Here is a 13,962-nt window from a genome sequence, read left to right as displayed (position 1 = left end):
TGACTGAAAATGTATTGGAATATCTACCTATTTTTTAATATTTATCTCCTCCCTTGCCTCGCCATAAATAAACATTTTTGCTTTTAGCCATTACTCTCTCAAAAACTTTATTATAATGCATAACCATATATAAAATGCCAACACAGCTGGTTAATTGAATGAAATGTAGAACTAGCCCCAGCCCTATGTGCCCTAAATCATCAAACTCTGTTCTTTGCTGGGAACTAATAGAATTAGGTGTGTTTCAACAAGCAGGGTTTACAATGCTAATAAAGCCAAATCTATGGAAAGCTTCTGGAATTTTGGTGCAAAGCCACGGGAATAAAAACTTTTGCAAAGTCTTACCTGCTGCCCGTGCTGTGCCAGCATTAGTGATCACTGGTCCAAGCCAGGTTAGGATATGAAGATTTTGCCATCCTCATGCACTACACGTCATTCCACGTGAACAGGGAGCACTGTATTTGCCTCTAAGGCATGAAAGGAATTCACAGTGAACTTTTACAGATGTTTCAAACTCAGTAGTACCCAAATAAAGAAAAGCGTGCTTTCTGCCGGCCTGTCTGTGCATTGGATTTGGAGAATTACCATTACCCAGGTAACCTGAGATTTGTTTCCTTTTACAATTAGAATTTATTTCACACAAACTTAGTTTTCATCTGTCTTTTTTTTCCTTTTAATTATATTAAACATGAATAGGATTCCCTCAGGAGTTGTACACATTGTTAGCAGTTAAAAACAGTTTGCTATTTAATAGGTGGGGCTGCTGGCTATCTTCTCCTTGGCTTCAAATTGTCTGATTAGCTCCCATTAGACTCACACCTAGTTTAAAAAAAAAAAAAGGAAACAATGCGAATAGTTTTCATTGAGCAGCTCTCCCTGCAAAAGTTCAGCTGTCCCATTTTGCTGTTTTTCTATGTACATGCTAAGTTATACATAAACTTGTACAATACCCTCTATTTCCCACATTGCATAGGCTGGAATGTGAGTTTTATATAATGTTAAAAAATGTTACAATGAATTACTTTTGCGGTAAACGTGTGTGGAAAACAGAGCGAGAGACATGGATTTCTTCACTGCACAACTTCTCAGAACCCTGTTCATGTGCATCATCTGTCTTGGAGAGATAGATGCATTGTGCTGTGTCTTCCCAACATTTTTACCACTTTTTTCCCCTAAACTTGGAATTGTTCTCAGAATTCATGTTTTGTAATACACTCTTTGGAAATGGCTTCTTGGTACATGTCTTTTTTTTTTTTTTTGAGGCTAAAGTAATCATTGTTTACATCACTTGAATTCTTTTATCAGTTAATACTTCTTGTTCCCAGATAGTGGAGGCTTAAGGAAAGCAGTGCAGTTGTAATACCGAGAAAGAAATCCATGCCACTTAACTCATTCCTCGCTTGGGAAATGTAAGTACAACTTTGAAACTTACTATTTCTGTCACCAATGTAGAAGTTTATTTAAAAAAAATGCTAATCACAAGACCAGCTAAATCTGCCACTGGTACCGGTGAACCTCCGACTGTTTTCTCCAGTCTAATGCCAAGCCATGGCTGGAGCACCTCCTAAGTGGCAGTGAAGACAAACAAAACATTTCCCATTGAAAAATCAGATGATTGGTGAATAGATACTCCAGGAAGTCAGGTTTAGGATTTATATGAGAGAAAACATGCTAACACAGCAGGTCTAATGTAAAAGATGTAACAGAAGAGATTAATACAGTGACTGTATGACCCGAAGCCAGTCAGCCATATCCGTGGACTTAGAGTCCATGTCTGTTTGGAAGAGAACTTAGAGTAATAGTATGTGGGTATCGGCTGTCTTAGTCCCTCGGGCTTGCTGTCACAGAATATGATAGCCTGGGTGGCTTACAAACAACAGACATTTACTTCTGGCATTTCTGGAGAATGGGAAGTCCAGGATCAAGGTGCTGGCTCCCTGTTTCATAGACGGCTTTCACATGCCGCATGAGGGGTGAAGGAGCTGTCTGGGGCCTCTTTTATCGGGGCACTAGTCCCATTTATAAGGGCTTACCCCTCATGACCTAATCACCCCAAGGTTCTCACCTCCAAACACCATCACGTTGGGGTTTAGGATTCCAATATACAAATTTTGGAGGGACAAAACTTTTGACCTATAGGACATGCCAGCTCCAATTGACTTCTCATGGCTTTCTGAGCACTGTGTGGAGGAAAATTCAAATCTCAGTGGTAAAATAGAGCATTAACAGTTAGCAAGACTATATTTTAGGGATTGGAGTTTTGACAGCATTTGGGTCACCTGCTTGCCATTTTTGATTTAAGTCAACTGTGCATTTTGCAAGTAGCTTGTTGTGATTCACAGAGGTTGAGTAATTTGTTATTACAGCTAGTTAAGGATAGAGCTGAGTTATACAGCTAGTTAAGGACAGAGCTGGGATTTGAACCAGGGGTTTACATCCCAAGTCATCTTTAAAAATAGACTTTGCTGATTTTTTCCCTCTGAAACAGCCATCATCGTCTTCCTTGCCATTTAAAATCTTAAGTGAGACTTTCATTTACACATCAATAATATTCACTCATTACAAGTAGAGCTGTTGAAAACAGAACATTTTTTCATACAACACATTTGAGTATGAAAAAGTCTTCACAGAGCTCTAGGCTGAATAAAAGTGGAAGGGTCGGTCATTGCAACTTGTCGAGCAAACCACAGTGGAAATCAGGCATGTTGTTATAATTGATAAAGGAGCAAGTTAGGAAGAACAGAGAAATGTCCTTGTGTAGAAAAAGAAAATTTAAATTTAGATACCATAGTTTTGCTTTTACTTTAGTGCCATCTTTAAAATCTTTGTCTCTTGACTACACAGTAAAAAGAGAACTCTATGCATCTTATATAAGGGACATGCAGAAAAGCTATTCAAAATACGCAATGAAAAGCTTTCTTTGCAGTGTTTCTTTTCCTCTATCCTTTTATCTTTGTCTTCAGGTTTAAGTTAAATAGAATGTCAATCATCTATTTATTTTTCTGGATTTTTTGTGGATTGAGAGTTTGGTAGAATTATAGGTTTTCATCACACAGAGTGGGAAGCATACTGAGAATAATATATTTTCAGAGCTAGGAGATGTCTTCCATAGAAAAATGTAGTGCTGACTAAACATTAATAGCATGTGTTTTGAGTCTTCCAGTTAATGTCTTTTTCCAGATTCCAAGCAACTAGAATTTTGAATGTTCACAATGACTGAGGGTTGTCCTTGGTCATGGAATTGAAACGGTGGCTGTAACCTCATTATCTCTCTGGTCAGTCTTCTACTGATAGGATAAAATAAGCACGGTAAAAGAAAGGCAGAAGTTTATCACATATAAAAATCACTAGGCTTTATCCATAAGATTAGAGAAATTTAAAACTGCAGTGGACTGTTACAGACTAATTTCGTCTTCTCGTTTCCAAAGAAGGAAGCAGAGTCCAGAAGTGCAGTGATGTGTGCTAAGCACTTGGTTCGGTGTAACTGGGACAAAGTGAAATTCAGACTCTGAGATTGTATCATTTTGATGTTCTTCCCATTTACCCACGAGAAATGATTTTCAAATGACAAAATCGTCAACTGGAATAAACAAAATTCCATTCTCATCCGGCATTTGCAATGACAATCATTTAGAAGGTCAAAACCACTTTTTTTTTCATTATTCTGCAAAGAATGTGCACTGACACAATTTGAAAACTTTATGGGACGTGGGCTTTCTATTACAATTGCCAAAATAGTAGAACATTCAGACTGTTAATTTTTGAAGACACAGCTATTTCCGAACTGTTTTTATTTTCGTTACATTTTATCACTTACTCTTTTATACATCATGAAGATTAAGGTCTTTGTAATTTAAAAATTATGCAACAGCTGCTGTGAACTGCTTCTTACACTGGAACATGAAATGGATATTGGGAAAATACCTATTACTAGCTATAAAATATGTATGAGCCTCTGCAGCCAACTTTGTAAAATGGAATTTCTCCTCCCAGCAAAATGGAATGGTTACTTTGCTTGGGGGATTCACTATTAAAGGAAAATTGTATTGATATGTGTTAAGTATTGTTCTACTACATGAATAATGCAACCATCCGTTGTGATGCTCAGTATTTGGGAATTATTGCTGCACCAATTTATTATTTAGACATTTACTTACAGCATTTTGCAGCTGATCTTACTTTGATAGAATGTGTAACTGTTGTGATACAGACGACAAATGGATATTTGTAATTAATTTTGGTTCTGTGTGTCTCCATAGCTAATTAGATAGGCATGTTTTATAGACTCTATACATAATCCACATCAACCAGAAAAAAATCATCATCATATTTTGGGGCTGTTTTATTTTTATGACAAACGACAAAAAGTGAGTAAAGGGGTTGACTTTAAAAATTGTTCCCCAGAGCATTTTGAGCATTTGGCAAAAATACAATTTTAATCATGTCTCATTCCAACACTATATAACCATGCATGTTTCACAGGCTCATTATCCTCTTTTCAAAATCAAGACACATCACATGGCAGTTAAACAATTTAATCACCTTTTGCCGGTGCTCCCCTCAAATAGCCAAAGTAATCTTCCCAAAGTGTTTCTCATAAAATACTATCCATGAGCTGTAAAATCTTCCACGTCTCTGGTGGTCTCTGAATGGAGCACAAGTAGATTAGCTCATCGTGGCACCTCACGTCCTTTTGAGAAGGGCATCAAGTGACTTTGCAACACATCGCAACCCTGCCAGACCCTTATGTTTTTCTTCTTTGTTCCCTGGCCCCGTCTCCCCCCAAAACAAACCCTATCCATCATCATCTTTAACATTTCTTACTGTCCTTTCAAATACAAGTCACATACCTTTATTCTGTAACAGATTTCCTCTCATTTTACGTCACGAGACATTTTTTGGACAGTAGGAACAGTGGCCTGCATGCTCCTGATCATCTTTCCTCATCCCTGAATTCCAGTAAAATGTACAGATCAGTATGTTGGTGGTACAGCTACCCTGCTTGGGTTAAAATCCCAGATGCACCATTGACTAGCTGTGTGCTTTAGGTTACATTATTTACCCTCTTATTACCTGTCCTAATTCTTTTGAGCCACTACAACAAAATACCACAGATGGTGTACCTCACAGTTCTGGAGGCTGGGAAGTCCAGGATCAAGGTACCAGCGTGGCTGAATGAGTACACTTTTCCTGGTTCATTGCTGGAGCCCTTTTGCTGTGTCCTGACACGGTGGGAGGGGCTGGGGAGTTCTGTGGAATGTCTTTTATAAGAACATTAATGCTTATCCATGTGGATTTCAACATATAATTATGGGGAGACACAAGTATTCAAGCCATGGCAGTGACTCAGTTTTCTGATGTAGACAAAGGGAATACTAATGGTTTCTATTTCACACATTTTATTTTATTTATTTTTATTGAGGTATAGTTGAGGTACAATATTATATATGTTATAGGTGTACAATACGGTGATTCACAATTTTGAAGGTTATACCCCATTTTTAGTCATTCTAGAACACTGGCTATGTTCCCGTGTTGTACAATATTTCCTTGTAGTTTATTTATTTCACACATGGTATTTGTCTTTGCCCCCAAGGTGAGCTGAACTTGCCTCCTGCCTCTTCGGGACCCTCTCCAAGACCAGCAGGTGGGTGTGACCCAGACTCCTCTCAAATTACTGCTTCTGTCCTGGGTCCCAGAGTGTGTGCGATTTGGCGTGCACCTTACAAGAATGAAATCTCTTTCTCGCAGCCCTCTGGTACTTTCCGAAGTGAGCCCTGCTGACCTTTAAATTCAGAAGCTCTGATGGCTTGTCTTCCTCATGCAGGACCCCCAGGCTAGGGAGCGCGACACGGGGCTCGGACTTCTCACTCCTTTGGGACAAACTCTGCAATGTAATTGTTCTCCAAATTGTGGGTCACCCACCTGGGAGCATGGGACTTGACGTATCTCATGTCTGCTCCTCTGACCCATTTCGTTTTGGTTCCTTCTTTCTGTCTTTAGTTGTAGAAGATCTTTTTTGGCAGATTCTGGTCTTTTGCATGGATGGTGGTTCTGTAGATGAGATGTTGGTGTGCTCATGGGAGGAGGTGAGCTCAGGGCCTTTCTGCTCCACCGTCTTGGCTGATCTCCTGCTGAGGCCCCCGAGCTGGCTGTTCTCTGGCTGCCTCTGGAGGTGACAGGCGGCTCCCTTCGCGGGGGGGGGGGGGGGCTGCACCCCAGCTCCACAGCTTTCCTGTTAGAAGCTTTCAGACTATTGGAGTATTTCTTTTTCCAGACTGGGTCTGAAACTCCTGAACTGAGAATACGGATGCAAAGGTTATTGCCTCTCCCAGAACACGCACGTCCGTAGTCTGCGCGGCGCCTCAGCCCCCTGGAGGAGAAACACCCGCCGGCCAGGCCCCCCCACGTGGGCGTCTCGGGCCAGGACAAGTAGCCTGGGCGTTACGCGCTCGACAGCCTCTGGAGGATTTTGAGCAGGAGGGTGACGTGGTCTAGGCAGTGTTTTTAAAAGTTCACTCTGGGTCACTGAGCAAGAGTAGCCCAGGGGACGGAGATGGCATCGGCAGTGGGTACGAGAAAAACCATTAGCGTGCGATCTCCTGGAAGACCAGAAAAGAAATCCTTTTCAGCATGTTGAATACTCTTGAGAGATCTAAGCAAGGGAAGGAGCACCGCCCGCTGGGTTTGGAACTGTGAGAGGCGTTAGTGATATGGAAAGTGGTTTTTGAGCTGTGGTGGATTTGGAAGATGACTGGAGTGGGAACATGAAGGAGAGAGGACATAGAGACTCCTGTATTAACAGCCGTGGCTGTGAGGGGGAGTGAAGTTGGAAGCCAAAGAATGGAGTGTGATTCTGCACGTGGTGTCAGCTAAGCTTGGCAAGGTTTTGCTTATGCAACAAACAGCCCCTAGGGCAGTGGCTGTGCACAACAAATGCTTGCTTTTCTCGCATGCTATAAACCCAATTCAGGTTTTCAGAGGGCTTTGCCTACCCCCTCACCCAGGCGCCAGGCTGTAGGAGGCTCTGGGTGTCTGTTTGCTCCCATGAGCACCTGATGTGAGGCAGAGGACATGGAAAGGCCCTAATGGGCTTTTAGAGTATCCACGGGAAGTGACTGATAGCAAGTCCTACATCTCTTAACTAACTTAAAAAAGCATGAAAAGTATACTCCGAACGTGTGTTTGTGGGGAGAAGGTAACTCTTGAAAGGAGGCTGAAAAAACATTTTTTAGGACTTTTAAATAGAGGGTTCAGAAGTTGCGCAGCCCACCTGCCACAAGTAGTATGAAAGAGATGCGGTGATACAGGACACAGGGGAAATGTGAGGATGACAGAGGATGATTCTCCACATCCCAGTTGAGAAAATATCCTTAATTTAACACGAGCAGAGATATTTAATCTGTTTGAACTGTTGCAGCAAGAGAAAATGCAGGAAGTTTGGGACACACGGTGTATTTGATGGGAATATTTAAATCAACAACAGCACATCACTGTGCTGGGCTTTAAAAATGGATGAAGTTTATATATAAATATATATATATATACTTTTATATATATCAGTCAATCTATCTCTCTCTATATATATATATAGATGAAGACCAGTTATCTAAAAGACAGTGTCACTAGAAAAAGAGTTGCATAACACACTTAAAATATAAAGTTTTCTGTGAGAATGTGAAAGTTATTTCTGTAAAGAGCCATCACCGTACACCCATGGGCACGCACACACTTTTCCTAAGCAGTGCTGTGCGGGTACTGGATGGTATGGGAAATAGAAACCAGATATTTACACATTAAACTGTTAACAAACCTTGTGACTTTGGGAAACTAGAGTGGAAATGAGACTGGAGAGGGAGGAGGAGAACTTTTGCTACAGTGTTTTTTTTTTTTTTGTGGTTTTTACAACATATATTATTTGTATAATTATTTAAAAACTATTTAACTTTGTTTAATGCAGCATTGCCTCAGTGTAATCCCCCTTAAAATATGTACAACACTTATTAAAACCCCACAGAACAAATAGGGGAGACAAGTCTGACTTTTCTCCAGGCCCTTATGGGGCCTCCACGGGAGACTGAGGGCAAACCAATATTCCATATCTATGTCCTTCACAAGGTTAACCTTGTCTCAGGCCCTTCAACAAAGCTGGAAAAGTAGATAATGCTGTTTTTTAAAGAAATATATCCAGATGTTCAATTTAGCCCATAAAGCTTGCCAGGTTAAATAAAAATCATTTGCTTTCCTTTGTCTAAAAAATGTTAGAGACATATGCAAATCAGTTAAAGAATTTCATTGGGATTTTATTTAAGTGCAAACAGGGGCACCCCGGGGGGACCCACACAAACGCAGTGTGCGAGGAGAACTTGGGCCAACAGAGCCAAGCTTCTAAGGACAAGAATATTTGTCCCAAGACTCACCACTGATTTTTCTTTGCAATATTTTCTTACCCAGCTACAGAAGCATCTGAATGCCTTTAGACGTAAAATAACCGTTGATACGTTATTTTGAAGTGAGACTTAAAAAACACTCACCGTTAAGTATCTGTTTGAAAATGCCAATCTAAATATTTACCGAGGGATTGAGTCCATTACCAGAGAGATCTCTGCACTGACAAAGCAGATACTGTTACGTAGAAGAGGTGATTATGTATGGTAAGACTGTTTTTGTCTAGAAAGAAAAAATTGTGACTAAAATTGACCTAAACAAATGGGAGGTTATTTTTCCACGTGAAGGCAAGCCTACAAGACAGTATTTGCTGAGTTGTTTAACCAGCTAGATGACAACGACTGGCATGTTTGTGATTGCTTTCACTTTACTCTGTTGGTCACAAGATGGCTGCAGCATCTCCAAAGCATCACATTCTCCATCACATTCGAAGACATAAGGTGGGAGATGATGGTCCAAGGCAAAGCATTTCTCCTTAAGCTGCCTCCTTGAATTAGGGAAGGAATTTTTCTCAGAATCCATTCAGTGTACATCCCCATATATGTCATTGGGCAAAACTGGGTAAAATCCTTAATATTAAAAAAGGGGTTTGCCTTACCCACTTCTCAGCCCCCCGATATCAGTACCCCCCACCGCAACACAGAAAAGAAGCTCAGTGACTCTGGGGAAAGTAATGACCAGCGACTGTATCAGTGACCCTAAGAGTAAGTGCTCATACTAATGAGCACTTACACTTGGCCAGCCATTGTTCTAAGCCTTTTATAAATATTAGCCAATTTACTCCTCAGAATAGGTGTATGAGATAGGGACTGGGATTGTTCCCATTTTACAGATGTGGATACTGAGGAACAGAGAAAGTAAATAACTGCATGGCAAGTGTTTTAAGCCAAAATTTGAACATCAATTGAGTCACAGTTCCCAATCCTTAGGCTCAACTGTTGCTCCAGGAGGAGGAGGAGCAGTGACCCAGAAATAAGGCTTGTGGAAGGCTTTTTGACAGTGTTGAACAGGCTGCTGTGTACCATGGGAGGCAAATCTTGCACAGAACTTCCCTTAAAAAGGCGTCATTCAATTACAAATGAAAAGTAAAATACAAGGGAATGTAAGTATAAAGAATTAAGCCAAGTCACCTTTATTCATAAAAATTAACAAAAATGAAACTCAAAATGGCAGCAGAGGTCAGAAAAGGGGAGGAACTAACTTAAAAGAGAATCAAGAAGCCCAGAGGTAAGGAAGAGCCAGAATAATGTGGGGACAGTGATCCCAGGACACAGCCACTTAATTCTCTTCCTCGCAGAACTGTAGACACAAAGGCAAGTTGGAGATAGAGACTGGGTGGAGTGAAGGATCAGGAGAAAATGAGGCACATTCCTCCTCCACTAGTGTCTGATGAGGAAGGCCTTGTGAGTCTGCCTTCCCGTGAGCCACGAGGAGAAATCAAGCTAATAAGCCCAGTCACATTTCCCTGCCAAGGGCCCTGACTGAAGTTAAGTAACTTGAGGGGACATTGGACCACAAATGATGTCTTAGCAGCCATCCCGCCATTGTAAAGACCACCTCTGACTTTCTGACTCATGTCATGAAAAAGAAAAGCTAAATTTTTAAAAAGCCACATTAAGCCAGACCTTCCCTAGCTTGAGTTAAGTAAAGAAAAATTTAGCACAGTCACCAGATTGCATAGACTGAAAACTAGCTTGTAAAATCTTATTACCATACAAAATAATTTTCCACTGTTAAGAATCACTTTAAAAGAGTGACTTTAATTTAGTTAATCATTTTAGGTTATGAGCTAATTCTTATTCCTTTCATTTATAAAAAGAGACAAATGTATTCTTTTCTCATCAACTCACAGCCAAATATTTGCTTGAAAGCAGCAAACTTTTCATATACACTAAATATTGCACCTCCAGTATCCAGAGGCAAAAATAGTTATCTGGGCTTTTAAAAAAAAATAAACATCATGTTTATTTACAATTTGCCTTGCAATCATTGGTTTTAATTTCTGTCAGTGTGTTGATTATGTTTTAACACTATGACCATTTTTCTTTCACTGTAGACTGATTTTTATTTCCTCTTTCTAGGGGTCATTCCAGCATTTCAGAGCTACAAAAAGCTGATACTGTTTTATTGAGCTTGATTATATAGAACAGAGGTCAGCAAACTTCCTGTAAAGGGCCTGACAGTAAATATTTTGGGTTTTGTGGGCCATGTCCTCTGTCATAACTACTCAGCTCTATAGCTGTAATGTGAAGACAGTCAAAGACAATATGTAAACAAGCAGAGCTGTGTTCCAAGAGGACTTTGCAAAAACAGGAGGGGCCTGACTTGGCCCAGGAGCAGTAGTTTGCAGACCTCTGATAGGAATCTCTAGCTCTTAAATGCCTGAAAGATTAAAAGAGGCATCTCTTGCCTGTACTGTTTCAATGCAACTTCAATAGAATAATAAATTTATACTAGGAAGTATTGTCAGTTGCTATCATCTCTGCATATTGTTTTGTAACTTTAAATTATTATTTTTTTAATTGAAGTATAGTCAGTTTACAATGTTGGGTCAATATCTGGCAGATAGCATGATAGTTCAGTCATACATATGCAGCGATATATTCATTTCCATATTCTTTTTTAACAGGTTACTACAAGATATTGCTGAAATAATAGTGGAATCCAAAACTTGGTAGCAGTAAGTACAAATCGTATCTTGGAGTACCATCTCCCCGTCTTAGTCACTCCCTCCTCAGTGTAACCAGCTTCCTCCCCTGACTTGAATTATTCACGCAGTATCATAGGATAGATCGGACTGCTGTAATCATCAGCATTTTATGTGTGAAAACACAGTGCCCATAAAGGTTGAATGACTTGCCTGACATTCACTAACCTTTGTAGCAGCAAAGCTGGGCTTGGAACCCAGATGTCCTGACTCTGTCCAGTGCTGTTTCTACCGCATCACTCTGCTCTCTCAGTAGAAAGAAATCCCTATGGATCCTGGGGAGTGAGTGATCTTTTAGCTTTTAGCAAAATTCCCAGGAAAAGTACCCAGATTTGGGGAACAGAGAGAGTTGAGGCTCCAGGTAGTCCAGCCGGTGGTGACTAGACTTCTGGATGAGGCTGAGCGGTACAGAGGTCTGTGTTGGTGGCCCGAGTCTTTAGCAGCAGCATTCCCTGTCTTGGTGGTTAACAGCTGGAGGTTGATCTCCAAGTATTTCCTAGGCAGTTGCCCAGGACTTCAGCAAATGTCCCAGTCTTTAGGCATTAGGTGTTATCTGCCTAGTTAACACCCAAGTCAGGGATGCTTCAAATGTGAAACAAGGCATTAATTAAAATGATGGATGTGTCTAGACTCTCCCATCCATACCATGACCAGCATCACTTACCAATCATGGAGTCTTCACATGAGCACTACCTCTGAATCTTGTAGAGAATGCCCACGCAGACTCTTTCTCAATCTAAACTTTACAACAACTGAAATGTATTTGCTGTCATAGCCCTAGATGGCTATGTTATTAGCTGTAGTTAGATCTGAGGCAGGCGTTGGTTCCAGGGTTCCACAGTGGTATGTGGGTTTTTTGATAAGTACCACCTTTGGCCCCTTAGTCAACTAGTGATGTTTCAGGTTGAAAGCTAGAACATTAACACACTCAGGAGTGTAACTGCAAGTAGAAGTAGGTCTTTTGGGTCTCAGTAAGCGGCAGAAGTTTAAGAAGGTATTTATGTCTTGAGCATCAAATTGTAGTAGAGGACGGAAAAGAGAAAAATAAGCAAAATGAAATGAACAGATGAGAAAGGAAAAGGAGTTACAACCAACATTTATTGTTGCAAATGGAAGCTTCTGGTGAATGATGGAAACAAAAGAAGACTTTATTTTATTCCTGCTGGAGTTTGTTGGGCTTCCTTTTGGCATAAAGGACGTTCTTCAGTGTTGCATTCGTAAGGCACTTGTATTTTATTCTCTGATTAAGCACTAACATTCAAGTTTTGTGTAATTTATTCTACATTTTCACTTAAGCTTGTTTTTGTATCTATGAGTTTTATGACTTACTAAAACCTTTTTAATCTAAGATAATTAAGCAATTAATGTGTTTATATTTTACATGAATGTGCTTTATGTACCTTTGAAATAGTGTGATGTAAAGCATAAAAAATTTTTAATTTGTGCAACGCCCTTCTCTTCCCCAAAAATATGTTCAGAAATGAATTTGATTTCGTAGCTAGCTGTGTACATTTTAAACAGCGCTTATGCTTTTTTCAACTGCTATTACCTTCTTTAGATGGTAAATGAGAAACCCAATTTATCAGGATGAGTCTTGAATTATGAAGTTTTACATCATATTAGGGTGTTAGGAACACAGTCTGGCATAAGTGGAGTGCCCTGAAAATCAGAGTGTATTAGATGGAGGTTCAGAATGTGGGTAACTAAAGAAAGGTTAAATATCTCAAGAAGCCTGAAAAACTGTTAACTATATTAAAAACTCCTGAGCCCAGAGGGACTGGGATAATGATGAGCACAGGCTGTGTAGCAGTAAGCAGTCTCGTGACGTCCTCCCTAACTACCTGGGGAGACGAAAATATCACGGAAGGCAAGGAACTCTGCTTTCTCGCTAATTGAACCAATAACCAGCGTTTGTGTCTGTCGTTCTGGGACTATGCACTCACTCAGATACGTTTGGCAGCTGTTAGAGGATAATTGTGAGCAATTACTGACAATAAAGACTCAATAATTATGGCAAAAAATAATCTGTATTTTTCCATTGCAGAGAACTCTATCAAATAACTGTAGTGGTTATTATGTTAATAAGAGAACCAAAGAAATCACTGGAGTCCCGTCAGACTGTCCAGAATGTGAAAATAGAGTGTGGGTGAAGAAAAGATAGATATGGTGAGTATCAGCTAGTCCTTTGATCAGGAATTTTAAAGTCAACTCTGACTTACATTTCATGTTTGCTTTATTCACAAGGAAGCTAAATCATGTCTCCCCCTCACATTTACCCGTCTGTGTATTTCACATTATGTTGGGAATTGCTTTGCTAGCAAATTCCCTTTTCTACACTTACGATTTGGCATTTCCTTGACCAATTATTTCTTTCTCCATTTCTTTCTTTCTTGAGGCAGGTGTATCCCCTTAGCCAAATAAGGTACAACAAATGATTGTCTAAATACTTTTTTTTTTTTTTGAGTTACTTTTGCATTTGGAATCTTGCTATTTATTTAGCCTTGGCATGGAGACCCACACCTAAACAGTGTCTCTTAAATCATATGGAGAAAAAGAAAATTGAACTTAGAAGCCAAAATAGTTATTAGAGGTCACAGATGTGGGGAGAAAGCTGCCATCCACAAGCCAGGAAGAGCGCCCACACCAGGATCTGAATAAGCCAGCACCCTGCGTTTGAACTTTCCAGCCTCCAGAACTGTGAGAAACCAGTTTTTCTTGTTTAAGCCATTGAGTCTGTCGTATTTTGTTACAGAAGCCCTAGCTGACTGAGACACCCATGGGCAAGGACTTATTAAAATAAGAGCTGT

The 13,962-nt window shown here is 40.1% G+C and overlaps 1 long non-coding RNA gene across 1 annotated transcript; it reads left to right on the top strand.

Moving 5' to 3' along the window:
* Positions 1–1,323: 1,323 nt before the first annotated feature.
* On the top strand, positions 1,324–11,127 carry LOC140686602 (uncharacterized). The gene is made up of 3 exons (XR_012060438.1): positions 1,324–1,409; positions 5,597–5,647; positions 11,078–11,127. It is a non-coding gene; the product is annotated as an uncharacterized lncRNA (long non-coding RNA).
* The last annotated feature ends 2,835 nt before the right edge of the window (positions 11,128–13,962 follow it).

This window comes from Vicugna pacos, chromosome 17 (assembly GCF_048564905.1).
Source record: "Vicugna pacos chromosome 17, VicPac4, whole genome shotgun sequence".
Classification (NCBI taxonomy): Eukaryota; Metazoa; Chordata; class Mammalia; order Artiodactyla; family Camelidae; genus Vicugna; species Vicugna pacos.
The sequence above is the reverse complement of the archived record's forward strand: the minus strand, read 5'-3'. Positions and strand labels throughout refer to the sequence as shown.